The following is a 20,172-nucleotide window of genomic DNA, read 5'->3' as shown; positions in this document are numbered from 1 at the left end:
ATTCATCATCTAACTTAGGGTGTCTAGCTGCATGTTTGAAATTCTTGCAAGCTCAATTGAGTTTTCTTCTAGTCTATTGGAAAGGTTTCTCTTTTCTTCTTCTAGCATGGCCTTGTCTTTAATGGCTCTTTTCTTTTGTTTAGTCACCTCACAAAGCATCATAGCTTGTGATTCTTGTTCAAGCTTGAGTGTTTTTATTTCTTCTTCTTGAGCTTTATTCTTCTCCATTAGGTTTGCTATTGTTGCATCAAACTCTTTGGAATCTCCATTTGAAAATAGATTTGTGTTGTCAATCTCGTTGTACTGTGTGTCATTCTTAGCTATGGCAATCTCTCTTCTTCTCTTTAAGGATTTTCTCAGTTCTTCTCTAGCTTCTTAGAAAGCATGTAAGGAAATTTGTATGTCAATTGTATGATTCTCTATGATCTTCCCAAGTTTTCAGACTTCCATATCCTAATCTTTTCTCCAAGCTATAAGGCACCTCCTTGTGAGAACTGAGCTCTGATACCAATTGTTGGAATTAACAAGTGGAAAGATTTACTGGGGGTGAATCAAAAGTAAGTAATTTTAACAAAATTCAAATCCTTTTAGCTAATATCATCCACATGCATCTAATTCATCTAATAAACATAAAGTAAAATCATGCATGAAAAAAGACAACACACAAAATTTGGTAACCTAGAAACCCTCCAAATTGAGAAGGTAAAACTAGGGTGGGGATGACACTCACAAAATATCACTACAGCAATGTGTAACTTTTCAAGGTTACAATGTTTGACCACTTCCAATGGTCTTCCCTATTAAAGACTATTGCACCTTATTAAAAGTGACCTGGTTAAAGGATTTAACTACCCTACTAAAAGAAGGCTTGGTTAAAGGACTTTAGTACATTCACTTGGAATGCCACCCTATTAAAGGATTTACAAATGTTTGCTAAACCAACCTAAGTCCATAGGATTTCCATATCTAATACAATTGCTAGAAAGTATTATAAAAACTTTGACCTAATAACTTGCAATCCTCAATTGCTTATTTCATATCCGTATTCTACTCTATCTACTATGACCCTTGGTTGATCTGATATGTCACTCTACGTAACTCTAATACTCTTCTTAATCAACTAGATTCTATAATGTTGTTCTGTTCTTCACTAAGTCTTTTCATCCTTTTGCACTTTTCCATAATTCACCCATACACTTTTCTCTCATGCATCATCTCTTGCATAATGGGATATCATCCTCCTTTTAAAGATTTCAAAGACTTAGGGTTAGGTATGAATCTATGATCAATATTAAATCTTCATTTCCCACTCAATTCTTGCACTTTTCCTATTGGGTGCATGCCTTCTCCATTTTTCTTATTGGTTACATGCTGATTACATAAGTAATGCAAAAGATTCAATCTTATCTTCAAGATCCTTCAAGATTCATCCCATGTCATCTTTTAAAATGGTTTTCATCTGAGTTTGTGAAGGCACAAACTCATATGTTGATTCTATGTTATTCAGCACTTACTAGGTGCTGATGCTCAGCACATATATGAAAATTGGCTCACTCAACTCCTATAGTAATTTTGTTTCACTCAGCATCTATACTCTACTTGGCACTTGAACTTCACTCAGATCCTGAAGATTACTCAGTAGCTGAATTTCACTTAGCACCCATTGAATTCTTTGGCTCAGCACACACTGTAGCTCAGCTTCTATATTATACTCAGTATCATCTTGAGAATTGGTTAGGTGTGTTCACACTCAATTGTCAAAACCAATTTGATACTAACATACAACAATCTACACTATAAATAGAGTGCAAATCAAAAAAGATACAAACAAGACCCCTTATGAACTATGGTTTGGTCACTCACCTATAGTTAAGTATTTCATAATTTTTGGGAGTAAATGTTATATCAAAAGAGATGAAGATATTGGTAAGTTTGATTCTAGAAGTGATAAAGGTATGTTTCTTGGTTATTCATTGAAAAGAAAGGCTTGTAGATGTTATAATCAAAGAACTAAGAATGTATGGAAAGTGCAAATGTGAGAATTGATGAGAAATTTAGAATACAAGGGAGAATAGTTTATGACAATTCAAATGATGATGTTGTTACTAATCCAAAAAATGATGAAGTATTTCTTGAGATCGATGATGGTTTGTGGAATGAAGGAGAGCCAAGGTAGGAACAAAGCTTAGAACCTTTAGTAGAGCCAAGAGTTTTGATAGAAACTCCTACTTCAGGAAAGAATATGATAAAGAATCACCCATCGAAGTAGATCATCAAAAGAAAATATAAAGGAATGATGACAAGAAGTAGAGTCAATTAAGAACTATGCTTGATATCTCAAGTTGAGCCTAAGAATGCAGATGAAACATATAAAGATGATTACTAAAAATAACCTATGAAAGAGGAATTGGATCAAATAGTAAAGAATGAGACATGGGAACTGGTCCCTAGACCAGCAAATAAGAATGTGATAGGAACTAAATGGATATTTAGAAACAAGATTAATGATCAAGGAGAAGTTTTAAGGAATAAAGAAAGATTGGTATGTAAAGGTTATTCTCAGAAAGAAGGAATAGATTATGAGGAAACTTATGCTCCAGTGGCTAGAATAGAAGTAGTAAGATTATTCTTAGCTTGTGCAACATAGAAGAAATTTAAAGTATATCAGATGGATGTCAAGTCAACATTTCTAAATGGAGAACTTGAAGAAGAGGTATACATTGAGCAGCATAAAGGATGTCCTTTGATAGATGACAAGGACATAATATGTAGACTAAGGAAAGCATTGTTTGGATTAAAGAAAGCACCCAGAACTTGGTATGGAAGGTTGGACAAACATTTGACAAAACTTGGATATAGTAAAGGTATGACAGATAGTAATTTGTATTGGAAAGAAATTGATGATGGTTTAATAATTTTGGTAATATTTGTTGATGATATCATATTTGAAGGAAATGATGAGGAAAACGAAAAAGTTTTCTGAAGAGATGAAGAAAGAATTTGAGATGAGTATGATAGGAGAGATGAAATATTTCCTAGGATTGCAAATTGTATAGAATAAAGTGTTAAGATTAAACCACAGATAGAAATAACAATTACATACAAATATAACCAATATCAAAAAATAATAGATCACATAGAAAAGAACACAAGACACCAAGATTTAACGTGGTTCACCCAATCCCTAGTCTATGTCCACCAAACAAGTCTGATATTATTACAATCTAGTAATTACAACCTAATTATAATCTGTAATCCCTTATAACTCAATATCATTGCAAGAACCAATTTTCACATCACCTTATGAAATAATCCTTAACCCTAAGCCCTTATGTACAAGTATTTTTACTGCTTTAGGGTTGTAATTAATATTTACATGTTGGCCGAAAATCCAAATAAAATAGGGCCCAAAAAAAATTTCAAAGAATTTATGAAGTATGCACAGTGCTTTCCTGATCAGTCACCAGAATCTAACATAAAGAAGGAATCTTTATTTCTCACACTAAATACTTGAAGGATTTACTAAAAAGGTTTAGATTGGAAGCATGTAAACCTATTGGAATACCTATGGTAACTAGATACAAGTTATCTACATAGGATGAGATCCCTACTATTGAGTAGAAAAAGTACAAATCTATGATCGGAGGATTGTAATATCTAACTCACACAAGGCTAGAGATAGAAATGCAGTTGAAATTGTTGTAAGATTCCATGTTGATCTTAGAGAAGTAAATTTTGTAGTAGTAAAAAGGATATTTAGATATTTGAAAGGATCATTAGAGTTCAGATTATGGTATGAAAGATCTAATGATTTTACTCTAAGTGCTTATACTGTAGATTGGGTAGGCAATATGGATGATAGAAAGAGCACCAGTGGTGGAGCTTTCTTTGTTGGAGGAAGATTGGTTTCATGGTTAAGAAAGAAGTAGGATTGTACATCTCTAAGTACAATGGAAGTAGAGTATGTTGCAATAGAAAATAATTGAAATCAAGTTATTTCGATGAAGCAAATGCTAAAGGATATAAGGATAGAAATTAGTGAACCTATTTTCATACATTGTGACAACACAAGCATGGCAAATATGTTTAGGAATCCAGTGTTGAATTCTAAGACCAAGCACATTTCTATCAAGTATCATATGTTGAGAGAGAAAGTTGCAGAAAAGGAAATCAAATTGGAGTATGTGAGCACTAAAGAGTAGATTGTGGATATATTCACTAAGCCTCTTCCCAAAGAGACTTTTGAGTATTTGTGAGGTATTCTTGTGGTTATGCCCCTTCCTACCTCAAAGTAGAAGATGCAAGAGTGCATCAGTCTAGAGTAACAGAGCACCATTGTTTGTCTAGTCTAAATCTTGATCCTTCCTATATGGGGGAGTATCTATGATGGACAGAGTCATCTAGGGCTCTTGTTGGATATTGTTTTGAATAGTATCTTTTGACACTCGAGCTAGTAAGTATCAGTTATTGTAGAGTTTGATGTAGAGATGTTCATTGCTAAAACCTTTGACATTGATATCAATGCAGGAGAATATTGCATGAAAAACATTATGTTTAGGGAGAAGTACTACATGGAAAACATGGAATGATAGTTTGACAGAAAGCACATTGAGGTATATTAATGGGGTAGAATGATTGATGAAGAGGATTTGAGAAATTAAGATTAACAGTCTTTTTTTGGTATTCTTGGAACTAGAAGTTTTTCATCTATGTTTCCATCAATGCCAAAGAGGGAGATTGTTAGAAGATTGGTTGCAAGCATGAATGCTAATGATATTCCTATGGGGGAGTACTGTAGATATGTTACATTCATGACTAAGTTTTTCATTGATGTCAACATAGTAGTTTTCTATGGTATCTGCCAGAAGAACATCAGAAAGATGAAGTTGGTACAAGCAGATAGTTGAGCACTCTAACCATCTAAGGTTATGGGAGATACTTTTGAGTATCTAGTATATGTAGTTAACATTGGAAAAAGAAAGGATAAGTATAGAAGAAGTTATATAAGTTTTGGTGATGTTTATTCTGAGATAGAGTTTACAAAGGCATATTTTGGTAAACTTGTTATATCTCTTAGCAGAGTTGTTATTCTAAGAATCAAGGTTGAGGACATGAAGAAGACATGTTGTTGATGACATGGATAATCTTTCTCATCATAATATTGCATGTATGAAAAATTATTCAAGTTGCAAGGCAAAAGATTAATGTTATCACTAAGTGTAACATGTTCTTAATATGGTCCTATAATAATTAATTGAGAAGGTCTAACAATTGACTTAGGGAATTGTTTTAAGGACTTGGTATAAAGGAAGGAAATTTTCCTTTATCATGGTAATGAATGATATAATTTTATGATTGATGATAAGTAGCAAAGAGTGTGAAAGTGAAGTTGAAAAAAGCAATGTAGAATTGAAGGAAACTTCATTATCAAGGTTTCACTGAGTGATTTGAGGTTTGGAATTTTCATCTGAGGTTCATGACCTGATTAGTTCAATTGATAGAACAAAGGAAATGAGGACATAATAGTCAATTACTTATTTGAGTAGTGAGCTCTTCTTATAGTTTAATTGCATGTTTGGGCAATGGGCTCTTCATACATACATTATACTACAACTCCTAACAGGGTTGGAATCTCCTAACAGGAATTCAAAGTCTCCTAATAGGGACTCATTGTACTAAATGTTGTAATTGACTCCTATTAGAGTCAATCCTCTAACAAGGAATATTTATATTAGTAAATCATCTTGTGGGCATCATTCCCACCGAGTTTTTCCCTCTGATCAAGGGTTCCCCTAGTCAACATATCTAGTGTAACAATCTATGTGCATTTTATTATGGTTTATGTTTACCTTGGTTGAATGGTTAAGTTTGTTTAAAGAAGATAAATATTTTAATTGTTGGACAATTGATTCACCCCCTTTTAGTTATCTTGGTGGACTATTGTTTCTAATAGAGGGGTGTAGGATTAAGAATGTGATTGGATGAGTTGGAAGATGCACAATGGGATGATGCAATTGATGGTAGATTCTTAGGAGTATTTAGGATATGAATGATGACATTGGGGTGCATGGGGATAGCCTAGAGATAGATACCAATGACAAGGGATGTACCAGGTGATGAAAAGATGAAGTTAATGTTGGGAAGTGCAAGGATAGAAGAAAAGGGTATGACTACTAGAAGGTTTGGGTAGAGGAATGTGAAAAAGCTAGGGAGTAGGAGATGAATGGATTTGGGTATGACTAGATGAAAATAAGAGTAGAATCAGGGGATGGAAATATGGACATGACACAATCTCAAAGGAATATAGTGTCCCCAATTATCATATTTTATTCAATAGGATGTTTTATGAGGGATTTGATAGGGCAAAAGATTGGTCAACAAGAGGATGAGGGAGATTGATGGAAGCTAACCAGAGGTTTTATAAGGGGTGTGATACGATAGAAGGTCGGATGATAAGAGGATAACAAGGTAGATGAAAGCTAGGATAGGAAAGGTGAATGAGCAGGGAAGATAGGGGATAATTAAGGTTGGTGGATGAGGTTAGAAAAAGAGGAGGTGGAAGGATTATATGGAAGAAAGAGTGGGTGGATAAAGGATAGGTGGATACAAACTTTGATGAGAAATGAATATCAAAAGAATGACCAAAAGCATGTATTTAGAGGTGGACTCTATTTTTATCAAGATTTGAAGGAGGATGGTAGCTTTTGGAATGTGCCCACAAGTGAGTAGAGCATTTGGATAGAGGGTTTACACATGACACTTGTTTGCCAAGGTTTTATCATGGTACTTGTCCAAGGTGCTTGAAATGCCAAGTTTTCACCAGTGGATGCTTTTTATTTACTTTTTTTTTTTAAACCATTTTTACTCATAGATCTTGGTAGGATGGGTGAAAAAATATTGGATTAAATGAGTGGAATGGTAGGTGGGAGTTGGTAGATAAGGAATTGGAAGACATAAGACTTGTGTTTAAATGGATGAGGAAAATGGAAAGATCGCCATTGGCATACACCCTAAAAGTAGATGGAGTAGTGGGAAAGATGGTTTTGAATGAGATTAAAGGAAAAATGGAGTAAGAGAAATATAAAGACCAAAATTAAAGTTGGAAGATAGAGATTGGGAAGTGTAGGATAAGAAGCATATGGACTAAAAATGGATTAGGGGGATGAAGAATGTATATATGGAGGTATGGACAAAGTATGAATGGATGAGGTTTTTTGAGTAGCAAGAATGGATGCAAATTGAGATTTTTTTTTTGAGACACGTTTATTTTATGAGCACCTTGGGTTTTTACTTTTTTAGATTGGGCCTTTGTGGCCTCTTAATTTTTTCTTTTGTTTGGATCAAATGTTTCTCTTCTAGAACATGTATTTTAGAAGGGACATGTTGATACTTGGATTTTTGTGGATTTTTGGATTTATGCCTTTTAATTTTGGCATCCAATTTTCTTCTATAAGTGATGGTATGGGAGGAGCATGGAGGAGATGAAAAGATTATGGATGGAATGATAGAGGTTGAAGGTTTGAAGGAATTCAAGGATGAGTGTCTTTGATGATCTAGCTTGTGGATTTGAGGGGATGGAGTGATGGATTGGAATATAGGATATAGATGCATATAATTTCCCAAAATGGATGGAGAAAATGAAGGATAAGGCCCTAAAATAGATGGAAGTGAGGAAGGTGTAGGTCTTGAAATAGATGGAGGGGATAAATGATTTAGATTAGGTATATAAGGACCCAAAATAGATGGTTGGAAAGAAGTAGTAGGATAAGGGCCTAAAATAGATGTGTAACAAGATGGCTGGGAACTTTGGAGTGAAGATGGAAGGACTTGGGACCATGAAGGGATAGAAGGGATACCAACATCTAGAGATACACTTTTATTTCTTTTTTCAATATGATTTTCATTATTTGGAACACAAAATGTGAGTCCATTAGTAGGTGAGGGAATTAAAGCTTTAGATATGATAGTTAGGTCTTCTTCTATGGATCTATCATCATGGATTATAGGAGATGTATGATCATGAAGTAGAGGGGATAGAAGGATAAGATATTGATTTGGATGGGTTAATGGAAATGGATCTTGAGATTGGGTAGGTATAATGGTAGGATTTAGATATGGAGGGGATAGTGACTTCTCTTTGGATGGAGTGAATAGTAAAAGTGGATCATGTAGGGGAATAAGTAGGATGGTGGGATCTTGAGAAGGAGTAAGTATATTTTAGGGACAATTTTTAGGCTAGTGGATATTTCAACATGCTTTTGGACAAGATCTTGATAGAATTGGCTTGATTTGGGTGGTTCAATAGGAGATGTATGGATGTTCTACTTAAGTGAGGTAGATGGATGGGTGAGAAATTATTCAATAGGGATGAGTTGATGGGAGAGGGCTCATTAGGTTCATTATATGGGATTTTGGAGATGCTAGGAGGAGGAGATGTGGATTTGATTTGGAGGGATTTTATGGATAGGAGGTAGGATATGGAAGGGTTTTGATAAGTAGGGTGGATGAAATAGGGATGATAGCGATGGGATGGGAGAGGAGGAATGATGGTTGTGGGAGATAACTTTTCTTTCAATTTCCTTGTGAAAATCCTTGGAGATGTGTGTGTTGGACTGGGAAGAGTAAGGGCATTAAGGTGATGTAGTGTATAACTAGGAGTGGTTGGAGGATTTGGAAAATGGTTTGGAGGAACATATGGATTTTGGAGGATGTTTACAAGAATGCTTTGATTTTGGAGGATTTTTAGAGAAATATCTCTAAGGCTTTCAATATACCCATCATATTCAACAAGACCTTCATCATCATTGGAATAGGATGGACAAGGATAATAGGTGGGGCAACTAGACTCTTCATAATAGGATCACGACATAGTGTTTTGATAATGATTTGAATAGGGATGAAGGATGACCATGGATGAACACTAAAGATTAGAGTAGGATAAAAAGTAAGTTTAGAATGGTATTTAGATTAATATCATAATAGGAGGAAGGAATAACTCCAAGAAAGATGGAAATGGGGTGGGAAATGATGAAGAAAACTTAGCTAATTAGGATATGGAGAGAAAAGGACTTCATGGATGACTTTATAAATGATGACATTAGAGAAAAATAGTATAGGATAAAAAAATGGATGTGATTTAGGATGAAAATGATTTTGGAAACTTGGATGAATCTCTGATAAGATAGTGACTACACTAAGTATGCCCCTTGTTTGACTTTGAGACAATATTTTTGGATCAAGTGAACAAGCAATCTCTTAAAGGACAAAGAAACTTTCAAGGAGATAAATCATGAATCTCTTTTTGGCAAAAAGAAAATTTGATAACCAAGTTTGATATATGTGTATGTTCAAAGGTTATTTTCCATGAGGTCATTTCACAAATAAGGCAATTCAAGCACACTTTATCCCTATGGTTAATTTAGATTTGATGTAAGGCTAAAATGGTAGCTACTAGATTGGTTCATAATTAGATCTATGAAGTCAACCATTTGGTTTTTATGTATGTGATCTACTTAAGAATCTATTCTAGACATACTAAAATCATGGGAAAATTTTCCCACCTTAGGCTACCCTTAGAAACACACCACCTAAACTTGCTTGATGGAGCAAGAAGGTTTACCCTTCTTGTCATTTATATATTGACTAGATTATTTACTAGTTTGAGCTTCTATTTTAATGGGATGAATTTCCCAGAAGATGATGAACTTGCTAGAAGCACTCCTAGGTTGTTGCAAATAATCTTGCTAAGAAATTTTGGTACATGCATCATGTATTTAAATGGTCCTAGTTCGAAAGAAATAGAGAAGTCAAATATGTGCTGAAATACACAATCTCAAGACACATAAGTCACTTGGTTCATTCTATTTATGAAGCTTTTAATTTGTATTTTATATCTATAACTTGAAAACACTTGTGATTAGCATGAAAGAGTTATTCCAACTTGATAGCGATGGTGAACATATGAAATTGAGTTAACATAAAAAAATCACATTTGAAAGTTTTAAAAAGAGGAAATAAGAGTGGTTTTCTTTTAGAAGATTCGAGATTGATGAATTTTTTTTAATGTCCAAAGTTTTAAGTTTGTTAATTTACAATGTTCATTGATTTTTAGGCATTTGAGATTGATTTAAAGTGTTTTATGCCCAAATTGAAGTTTTAATCATAGAAACGGTTCGTTGATCTTTAGCATTCAAAATTTTATTGTTTTAATCATATAGTACAATGAAAGAATGTAGATTTATTAGTCACTCAAGATTGTGTTTTAACAAAATTCATTCAAACGAAAGGTTGTGCTCAATTGGTTATGCATTCAATATTGGAGTAACATGCTACTAAATTCTCACTCTTCTAAAGTGATGCCTTATGAAAGGCCAGCCCTATTAAAAGTCACAATACACATTGTTAAATGTGACCTGATTAGAGGATTTCAATCACCTTATAAGAAGGGATAATTGTTAGAGGACTTTAGACCATTTACTTGGAATGTCACCTGGTTAAAGGATTTACAAATGACTGTTAGGTCAACCTTAATCCAAAGGATTTACCCTAAACTCATGCAATGAGTAGAAAGTAGTAGTAAGGCTTGATCTAATAACAAATTACAACTCACTTGCAAATTATAAATCTCTATTTCAATCCTCCATTCTTCTTGACTTTCACACACTTCATCTCTAATAGCTTGTTCACCCTTTAAGAATTCATACTCTTAAGACTTCTTGCTTTGCATGCTAATTGTAGTCTCTTTTGTTCAGCTACTAAATGAAGTAATACCCTAGAGTCCTTGTCTTCCTTAGGTTCTCACACATGACAACCTTTTCTTTTAACTAGCTCTCCCTATAAATAGAGATTTAAGATCTTTTGTTGCTTAACCATAATCGCCCATTTTAGGGTTAGGTAGGATTAGGTAGGATACCATGAATCTACCCACTTTTCCATTTGTTTCCTCTGGAAACTTCTTCCTTGAATTTGCCTCAAATGGTTTACCTTGAATTCTATGCCACCAGCTCATCATAGTTATCTTCCACACACTTTACATAATTCAAGAAAAAAAATAGTTAGCTTAGATTTGTCAAATCTATGATTTAACATGAATGCTAGCACTCGACATCAATATGCTATCACTTGGCTTCTATATTGTTCTTCCACTTGGCCAACAATAGTTTACTCAACAAACACTAAATTTTATTGATGCTCAGCATCAACCAAACCTTACTCAACTTATACTAACAATAAATCAGCATACATTTAATCTTCACTTTACTTGGCTCCAACCAAAGTTTTTTTCTCGGCTTGCACTAACTTTTCTTGGCACCTACTATGCCCTTGGTCAAGCTTGGTAGACACAATTCTTCTTACTTGTTCTTCTAGACTAAATCAATGTATCCAACCTTTGCATCCTTAAGTGGATAAACAATACACTATATCTTCACTACTTTAATTGTTCTTTATATTACTTTTTAATACCATAACCTTTCATCTAGGTTCTCTTGTTATCTCATTTGATCAAATCCTCTTGATCAATCAAACAAATAATAGTACTCAAATCAACTAAGCAATTATCTTACCAGCAAGTAGCAAGTTTGACATCAGTGACAAAACAATGATTGAAACACATCCTCATACTTGTATCAATCTTTTCTCATTAATCTCCCTCTTTGGCATTGATAGAAAGCTAATACCAACAACAACACCAAAAATAATATAATTCCTCGTATTGAAATCTCTCCCTCTATCAATGGATTCCATCATCTATATAGGCTACAAAATTTTGTTCTGATCAATAGACAATCAACTCTTGCTTATGAATCCCTTCATCTATCATCATGTAAGGCTTCTCCTTCTGACTTTCTGTGATCTCTCCCTCTTTCTAATATTTAGGTACCTATGTTCTTATATCTTCCTTAGTAATTTCTCCCTCTTACTAGGTAGATGCATTATTTTTAGTCATTTCTCCCTCAATAGAGCATATATCTCCCTCTTTAGTAAATATCAAGTACACTAAACATTAGGTACATTATATCCCTCTTTGACAACAATTCCAAAGGCTTGTTATCTTTGTACATAGATATAATCAATTTCAAAGTCTCCCTCTATCACCTTTCATTGTGATTGGAAATCTTCTAATTTGGCTCTTTCATTACTTTAAATAGCTCGTAAAATAATATCCACTACATCAAGTTATAAGATACAAAATTCAGCTTGGTTGATGTAGGGCCCTACTCATGCTTCTTAAGTAGCTTTGGATAAGGGTATCACCCCTAGTTTATATCTTAGATACTCATGAGCATCCTTAGGTAAAACTTTTGTGAAGATATCAACTATTTGCTCTTTTGTATTCACATATTCCATCCTCACTTCTTTGTCTTGAACTAACTCTCTCAAGTAATGATACTTGATTGCAATGTGCTTAGTCTTTGTATGCATTATAGAGTTCTTTGATATATTTATAGCACTTGTAATATCACAATAAAGTACCATCAGTTTAGTGATTTCCTCCTTCGTATGTTTGAGTAGTTGTTTGATCCATACAATGTTTCTACATTTTACTCCAGTGACCACATATTCAACTTTAGTAGTAGATTAAGATGTGCATTTTTGTTTCTTGTTGGTCTAGGTGACCAACCTCTTTATTAAGAAAAATACTCCTCCTCTAGTGCTCTTTCTATGATCAATGTTTCCAGCACAATCAGCATCAATGTAGGCTCTCAACTCAAATTTTTCATTTTCTTACAGTATAGACCATAGTCTTCTATTCCTTTTAGATATCTCATTATTCTCTTAACTTAGTTATTCTAATGTCCAAATGTCTAAATAAAAATGTTCACAGCTTAGTGAACCCATATCCATGAAACATTTTCATGCATGCATCCATTAGATCATAAAAATCTTAAACTTTGTAGGTTATTATCCTAGGTCAAAATAACTTTGCACGAATGACACATAACATATTCAATAACATATTTGACACAAGGATTTTATGTAGAAACCCAATTTGGGAAAACCCACTAGTAACATGCTACTAATTCTCACTCTTTTAAAGTGATGCCGTATGAAAGGCCAACCCTATTGAACGTGCCAATATACATTATTAAATGTGACTTGGTTAGAGGATTTCAATCACACTATTAGGAGTGAGCCTTGTTAGAGGAATTTAGACCATTCACTTGGAATGTCACTTTTTTGAAGGATTTATAAATTACTATTAGGTAACCTTAATCCATAGGATTTACCCTAGACTGATACAATTAGTAGAAATTAATAGTATGGCTTGATCTAATAAAAAATTACAACTCACTTGCAGATTACAAATCTATATTTTAGTCCTCCATTCTACTTGGATTTCACACTCTTCAGCTCTGATAGCTTGTTCACCCTTCAATCATTCATACTCTTAAACCTTCTTTCTTTGCATTCCAGTTTCAATCTCTTCTATTTGGCCACTAAATGAAGCAATACCCTAGACTCCTTGTCTTCCTTAGGTTCTTGCACATGACATCCTTTTCTTTTGATCATCTCTCTCTATAAATAGAGATTCAAGATTTTTTTCCACTTAACCACAATCATCCATTTTAAAGTTAGGTAGGATACAATGAATCTACCCACTTTTCCATTTAGTTCCTCTAGAAAATTCTTCCTTGAATTCACCTCAAAATGATTTACAAATTCTATGCCACCAGCTCATCATAGTTATCTTTCAAATGCTTCACACAATTCAAAAAAAAAAAATACTCAGCTCAAATTCATCAAATCTATGATTTAACATGAATACTAGTACTAGGCATCAATATGTTTTCATTTATTCTTTCATTCAACCAACACTAGTTTACTCGGCAAACACTAAAGTTTACTGATGCTCGGCATCATCTAAACTTTACTTAGCTTATATTAACAATCACTTATCATACATCAAATCTTCACTTTTCTCAGCTTCAATCAATTTTTTGCTCAGCTTGTACTAACTTTTCTTGGTACCTATTGTGCACTCAGTCAAGCTTGGCAAACACAATTCTTCTTACTTGTTCTTCTACACTTAATCATTGTATCCAACCTTTGCAACCTTAAGTAGATAAATAATACACTATATCATCACTATCTTAAGTGATATTTGTACTCCTTTTTCATACCATAACTCAACCTTTCCTCTAGGTGCTCTTGTTATCTCATTTGATCAAATCTTCTTCATCAATCAAACAAATGATACTACTCAAATCAACTAAGCAATTGTCTTATTAGCAAGTAGCAGGTTTGACATTAGTGACAAAAAAATGATTGAAACACATCCTAATACTTGTATCAATCTTTTCTCAACAGGCTCTAGAAAATGAAAAACCAACTCTTATGGAAATCAAAGAATCCCCTAGTGGGAATGTGATCTTTTGGAATGTTTATTCCACATCAAGTAGCTAGATTTATGGATTGATGACTTTAGTATCATTTTTAGGAAAAAATAGATTTGATGTGCTAGAAGAATAATTATATGGAGCCTATGAGAAGTATTTGAATATAAGGAGATATTATGAAGAGGAGATGAAAAAGATATGTGTCCTAGATTAGAGGAATCTCCAACTAGAAAATGAAATAGGAACATTGAAAAGCATTACTAGACCTGCCACTAAAGTTAAAGACAGAGGTGTGCAAACAGAGGATTATGCACTTGATACAAGGGACATGATAGTCTAGTCTATAGCTACTAATGAGGAAAAATTAGAATCAAGCAAAGAAATAGAAATTAGAACTATAAAAAATTTGTTGATTCATAAGATAAATTCTTTAAAATGTGTTTCACAGAATGTACATAGTAGTTATATTATTTTGTAGGGGGCAGAATATTAATGTTCTAAAGAAACCTCATTATTATCTCCCTTATCCACAACATGAGTCCCATACACATAGTTTATTGAAAACCATGTACCCATACTAACACACACAAAATATTTGCCAAAGGGGGTAGTTATCTCTATAAGGAAATTGATTCACAAGGTAAAGGAATTGAATGGTTTCTTCTTAGGGAAATTGTAATTAATTTAGAATAAAATGAAATCAATTACCACAAGGACTCCTAATTTTGTGCCCAATATTGCTGATGAAAATGGAAATGTAAGAGACTAGCAGGAATGGTCATCTTCCTTTGATGACATTCTAAAACATGCTATATTTATTGCATATTATAATGGTGAAGCAAATGTTATGGTAGTATATGATTTGATTAATGTTTTGAATAAGTTAGAATCAAAGATGAGTAAGGTAACTGCAGAGGTCAAGGCCATCACAAATGCCAAATGGAATAAGTGCCTTGAGGAGTTGAACATGATCAGGGATGCCACCTGACTAGATGTTGAAATTGATATTACAATCTAGGAGGTTATAGCTAGCATAAAGGCCTTATCATCTAGGGATATTAATTAAGTAGTTAAAATCATAACTAAAAGGTAGAAGGGACAAAATAGAGAAATGATAATGACAATGACAAGTTATTAAAGTGCACACATGCTCATCTAGGGACACTTGGAGAAAAGTCACCACCTACCAATTTTGGAACTACTTCCCCACTTTTTTCCAAGTGCAAAGAATATTTTTGAAGAGAAAATATCAAAAATACCTTTGTATTTTAGTTTGAATCAAATTTTGACAAGTGTCCTCTCATCTAAAGCTTGTTGTAATCCTTGCTTTTAAAAGGTTTCCCAAGATGTGGAGTGAGGTACCAAGTTCTATTTTACTTTAGTGTTTATGCTATTTATAGTCAGTTTAGTTCTTATGTCAAATATGTGTTCTTCTCAATTTATATACAATGAGAATATAGTGCATAATGAATGAAAAATTTGTCAAATTATGAGTTATTCTAAGTTTTATATCATATACATATTATTCTCAAGAACATGAATACAAGAGGAAGTTCTCAATATCTATGTCTTTGAATTCTATCTCCATTTTCATATGTTTGTCACTTTGAGATTGAGTGAGCAAAGTTCATTTCAATTTAATGTAGGTAGGATAGGTTGTATGTCAATTTTTTATTTCTTTTAATTCAATAAATTAAGTAAATGCTTCTATGAATTGATAGGGTTTCAAAATATATGGGAGGGTTATCATAAGAATGTGATTTAGGGTTAACAACTAATAATTTTAATTACAAGTCAATTAAATAGATCAAGATTTACTGGTATGACTCTATGTAACAATGGAAAAAGCACTAGTCATCAATTGAGATGCAAATTGAAGCAATCATTTTGCTTGCATAATTCACACTTAAACCAAAATCAATTATCTAAAGTTTGTAATAGAGAATTTCATGTTGGTCATTCACTTATTGTTACACCTTGTTTTGAGTTTATAGTTGACTACTATAAAACAAATAGTTGATTACAATTTCAAGAAGATAATAGAATATTTTTTCTATATGGGATTGATACTGAGCAAGGAAGATTCGTAAATAAATTGTAAAGTCCCTAGGTGTACCCGCCTTGGCCATGTGTATCCTCAAGTGTAGAAAGCCCTTGTGTTTTGTTAAGTTGGTCTAGATCTGAATAAGTTTTTGTTGAATATGGGAAATAGTCAACCCCTAGGAATCCACTTTTATTTTGAATCTTAGTGTTGTTTTAGACATGTAATTTCAAACCACCAACAAAATGGTGACTCCACCAGAGAGTTGTGAAAAGAAAGTCATATTTGAAATGTTGATTTTTCTTGTGTAAGTTGTACATCTATAGTCATATGTCTAGTGGTCTCTTGTGCTTATGTTTTGTATTAATTTATTTTAAGATACAAACCTTGAGAATCTAAAAGAATCCCAGTACTATAGGAGTTTTGTGACGAATGATGTATCTGCATAGTACCTTGTTGCCTAATAGAGTTTACATTTCCCAAAAAATAAAATATTAAAGTTATTATGGGTTGGGCCTTTGTGTCAAATCTATTTTTAGAAGTTCTTTTCCCATGAATTTTCCTATCCTTTAGCCATAGTAAAAGTTTTTCCCCCTAGTTGGTGGCAACTCAATCAAGGTTTTGTTAGCTAGTGCTCATATTAAAATAAGAAATTGTTGATAGAAGAAAAAACATGAGAGCACATGTAAGAAAAAACCTAGAAATTCCTTTGTATATAGAATTATGATGTCATCTATGGGAGATATTGTCTTTAGAACAACTAATTTAGGAGGAATAAATCAGCATCTTAGACCTAGAAGCATTCAATCAAGTAGAACTCACCCTTTCCATGTTCCTCTTATTGAGAGAAATCTCATTGACCTTAGTGACCCTATAGAATTAAAGACAACCATTATAGATCCTAATGACCTACTAACAAAGATAGAAGCACTTAGTAAAAGAGTTCCTCAAGAAGATGCCAAATGCATCTATTTGGAAAACTAGAAAGAGAAAATCACTATGAATGTTCTCATTGAAAGAGATAACCTACTTAGAAGAATGGTTGCTTTTTAGCAACAAAATCAGAAGTTACAAGATAAGTCTACTTCCTTGCATTCAAATTTGTTTAGGGATATTAGGGAGATGAGATCCAAAGTTCATGAGTATGAGTAGACTATGCAAGAAAAGGGAGATCTTTTAGTTGTGTTGATCCACCCATACAAGCCCATTGGAGAGAGAGTTGAAGCTAATGTAATAGATCTTACCACCAAGGTTGTTTAAAAGGGTAAGTAGAAAATAATAGGTGTTAAGATAAATGAACCATTTATTGCATCTAAAAGTATCCCTATCATGTCAAAAAAAGATCTAGAATTAGAATAAGATAAGAAGGAATAGGAAGAATTAGCCAAGGAACTTGAGAAGGTAGATAATGAAGCCCAAGTCGCATAAAAGAGGAAGAAAAATTAGTTTCTAACATCTACCTCTAGTTTGAATTCAAACTAGAATCAATCTTCATTAGGACTACCTTCTACTATAGTTTGTGGGCCCATAATGGGCAATATCACTGCTTCCCAACCTAGCCCTTCTTCCTCTTCTACCATAGTAGCATAGCAAGCTAGCATTGAGCTAGGAAAGACGAACATCTAGAACCAAGTTGCTAGATCTAATTCTACTAGTACTGTAGGTTTTACAAAGAGATCTATGTATATGGAAAGATATAAAAAAATATCTTTCCTAGGTATCCCTAGTCATCCAAACCCTATCCCAAATGATCTAAGGGATAAAGCTAAAAAATTCTCTAGAAATAATGCTATCAGTGGTGAAGAAAACCTTAGAAATTTTAAGATATGTTAAATGACTATGAAGTTGAGCATCAAGATGTGGTCATGAAACTATTTGTGCATTCCCTCACAAAAGATGCTAGGGATTGGTATAGGAGACTACCTGATAATAGTATTAGTTCTTAAGAAGATCTTGAAAAGTGTTTCAAAGAACAATATGGGGATAATATTAATTCTAGTTTTATATTGGACGAATTCAATAATATAAAGAAAAACCAGAATGAGTCTACATTTGATTTCAATGTCAAATGTTCAAAAGGGAATGTACAAATTGTTCCAAGTAATGAGGTTGGAGGAAAATGTTTACCTTACAACATATTTCAATGCTTTTGACAGTAAGATGGATTACATTTTGAGGGATAAAGATCCTATAACATTAAGAGATGCCCTTAGAATAGCTATAAACATTGAAAATAATAGGAAAGCTTCTGGAAAGCTAGGAAGAAGAGATGATCCAAAGATTTTCAATCCTCATGGTAACAAAAAGGAAGGTGATAAGCTAGCTACAAACAAGAAGCCAGAGGAGGATAAGGTGGATTAGATGTTGACAATATTTAAGAATATGAACCCTCAAATTGGAAATGCTCACAAAGAAAATACTGGTGATAAATCAAAGTTCAACAACTTCAACAAACAAAATAGGATGCTAAATTTTCCTTATACTACCCAATGGGAAGATGGGAAACCTATTGTTCCTCCTACCAAGAATGCTAGTGAGAAGAATAGACCTGGTCCTTTGCAAAGTGCATCTATCAATATGGTTGATGACCCTCAATGGTATATAGTTTGCCAGTTACCTCATTCACTAGAATATTGTGATGTTGCATTATCTTCTTCTACTAATCAAGGTGGGAATGAGGAACAGTATGATAGTTTTGAGGATGTAGGATGTAACATGTTTGAGTCATGTTATGATGATGTCTCTGATTGTGATGGCAATGATAATGATATTCATGAAAGAAGATATTTTCATAGTATAGCACACTAGCAGACCTTCTCAAATGAAGATGAGAAGGAAGACACGACTTTTAATATGGTGACATCAAAAGATGAGGTAATTTTAAGGATGCCTAGTAAATAAGAGATTGATGAAATCACAACAAACATAGTTTCTCAAGTGTAAACTAGAGGTAAGTTGCAAAAGACTAAAGGAAATAAAGCCTATGGTGATTTTATCAAGAAAACTAATCCGAAGAAGGAAGAAGTAAATAGACCTAAGGATGATTGTAATATCAAAGTTAAGGTTGTAAGTAAAAAGTGGGAACCTAAGAAGGTGGATGTTGCAAAGGATTCTAAAGCTCAAAATAATGGCAATAAAAAGGAAGAAGAGAATTCATCGGTGACTACTACTATGAATGAAAATTAGAAGAACTAGAACATTGCAAATTCATCTGACAAACACAAAGAAGTGAAAGGTATGTCTATAGATATTCCCACTATTTCCCTAATTGATATGTTGTTAGTATTGTCTCAAATTATAGTAAAATTTCCTTTGTCAAAGTTGTTAAGGATCACTGAACATAAGAGTAAATCTATAGCATGGGCTAAGTGTTGAGATAACAAGTGTTGCACACATTGCATAATATTGTTATATTGTATTATTTTATTTTATTATGTAATGTTCCACCTAGATGGGCATGCAAAATGTAAAGATTCCCATGAGATATACTTAATGAGTTGTATTGTAATACTGTGATAATATTTCATGTAATTATTTAATATTGGGGAAAAGAATTAAATTTTCAATATTAAATGTGGGGTCAATGGGTTAGGTAGAACATGGTTTTAGCACATGGTTAATGTAATACCACTTGGTGGTTTTGTGGGACTTGCTACTATATAAGCAACCACAAGGGTAGTTGGTGTGAGAAGAAAAAGGGCAAAATGCAAGAGTTGGGCAGGACAAGGCTCGACAAGTTAGCTAAGGGAGCATTTGTGAAGGTTGAAAGCATGGCATGGGATGTATGGATCA

This window comes from Cupressus sempervirens, chromosome 8 (genome assembly GCF_028749045.1).
Source record: "Cupressus sempervirens isolate cs-2001-9-10 chromosome 8, ASM2874904v1, whole genome shotgun sequence".
NCBI lineage: Eukaryota > Viridiplantae > Streptophyta > Pinopsida > Cupressales > Cupressaceae > Cupressus > Cupressus sempervirens.
The sequence above is the reverse complement of the archived record's forward strand: the minus strand, read 5'-3'. Positions refer to the sequence as shown.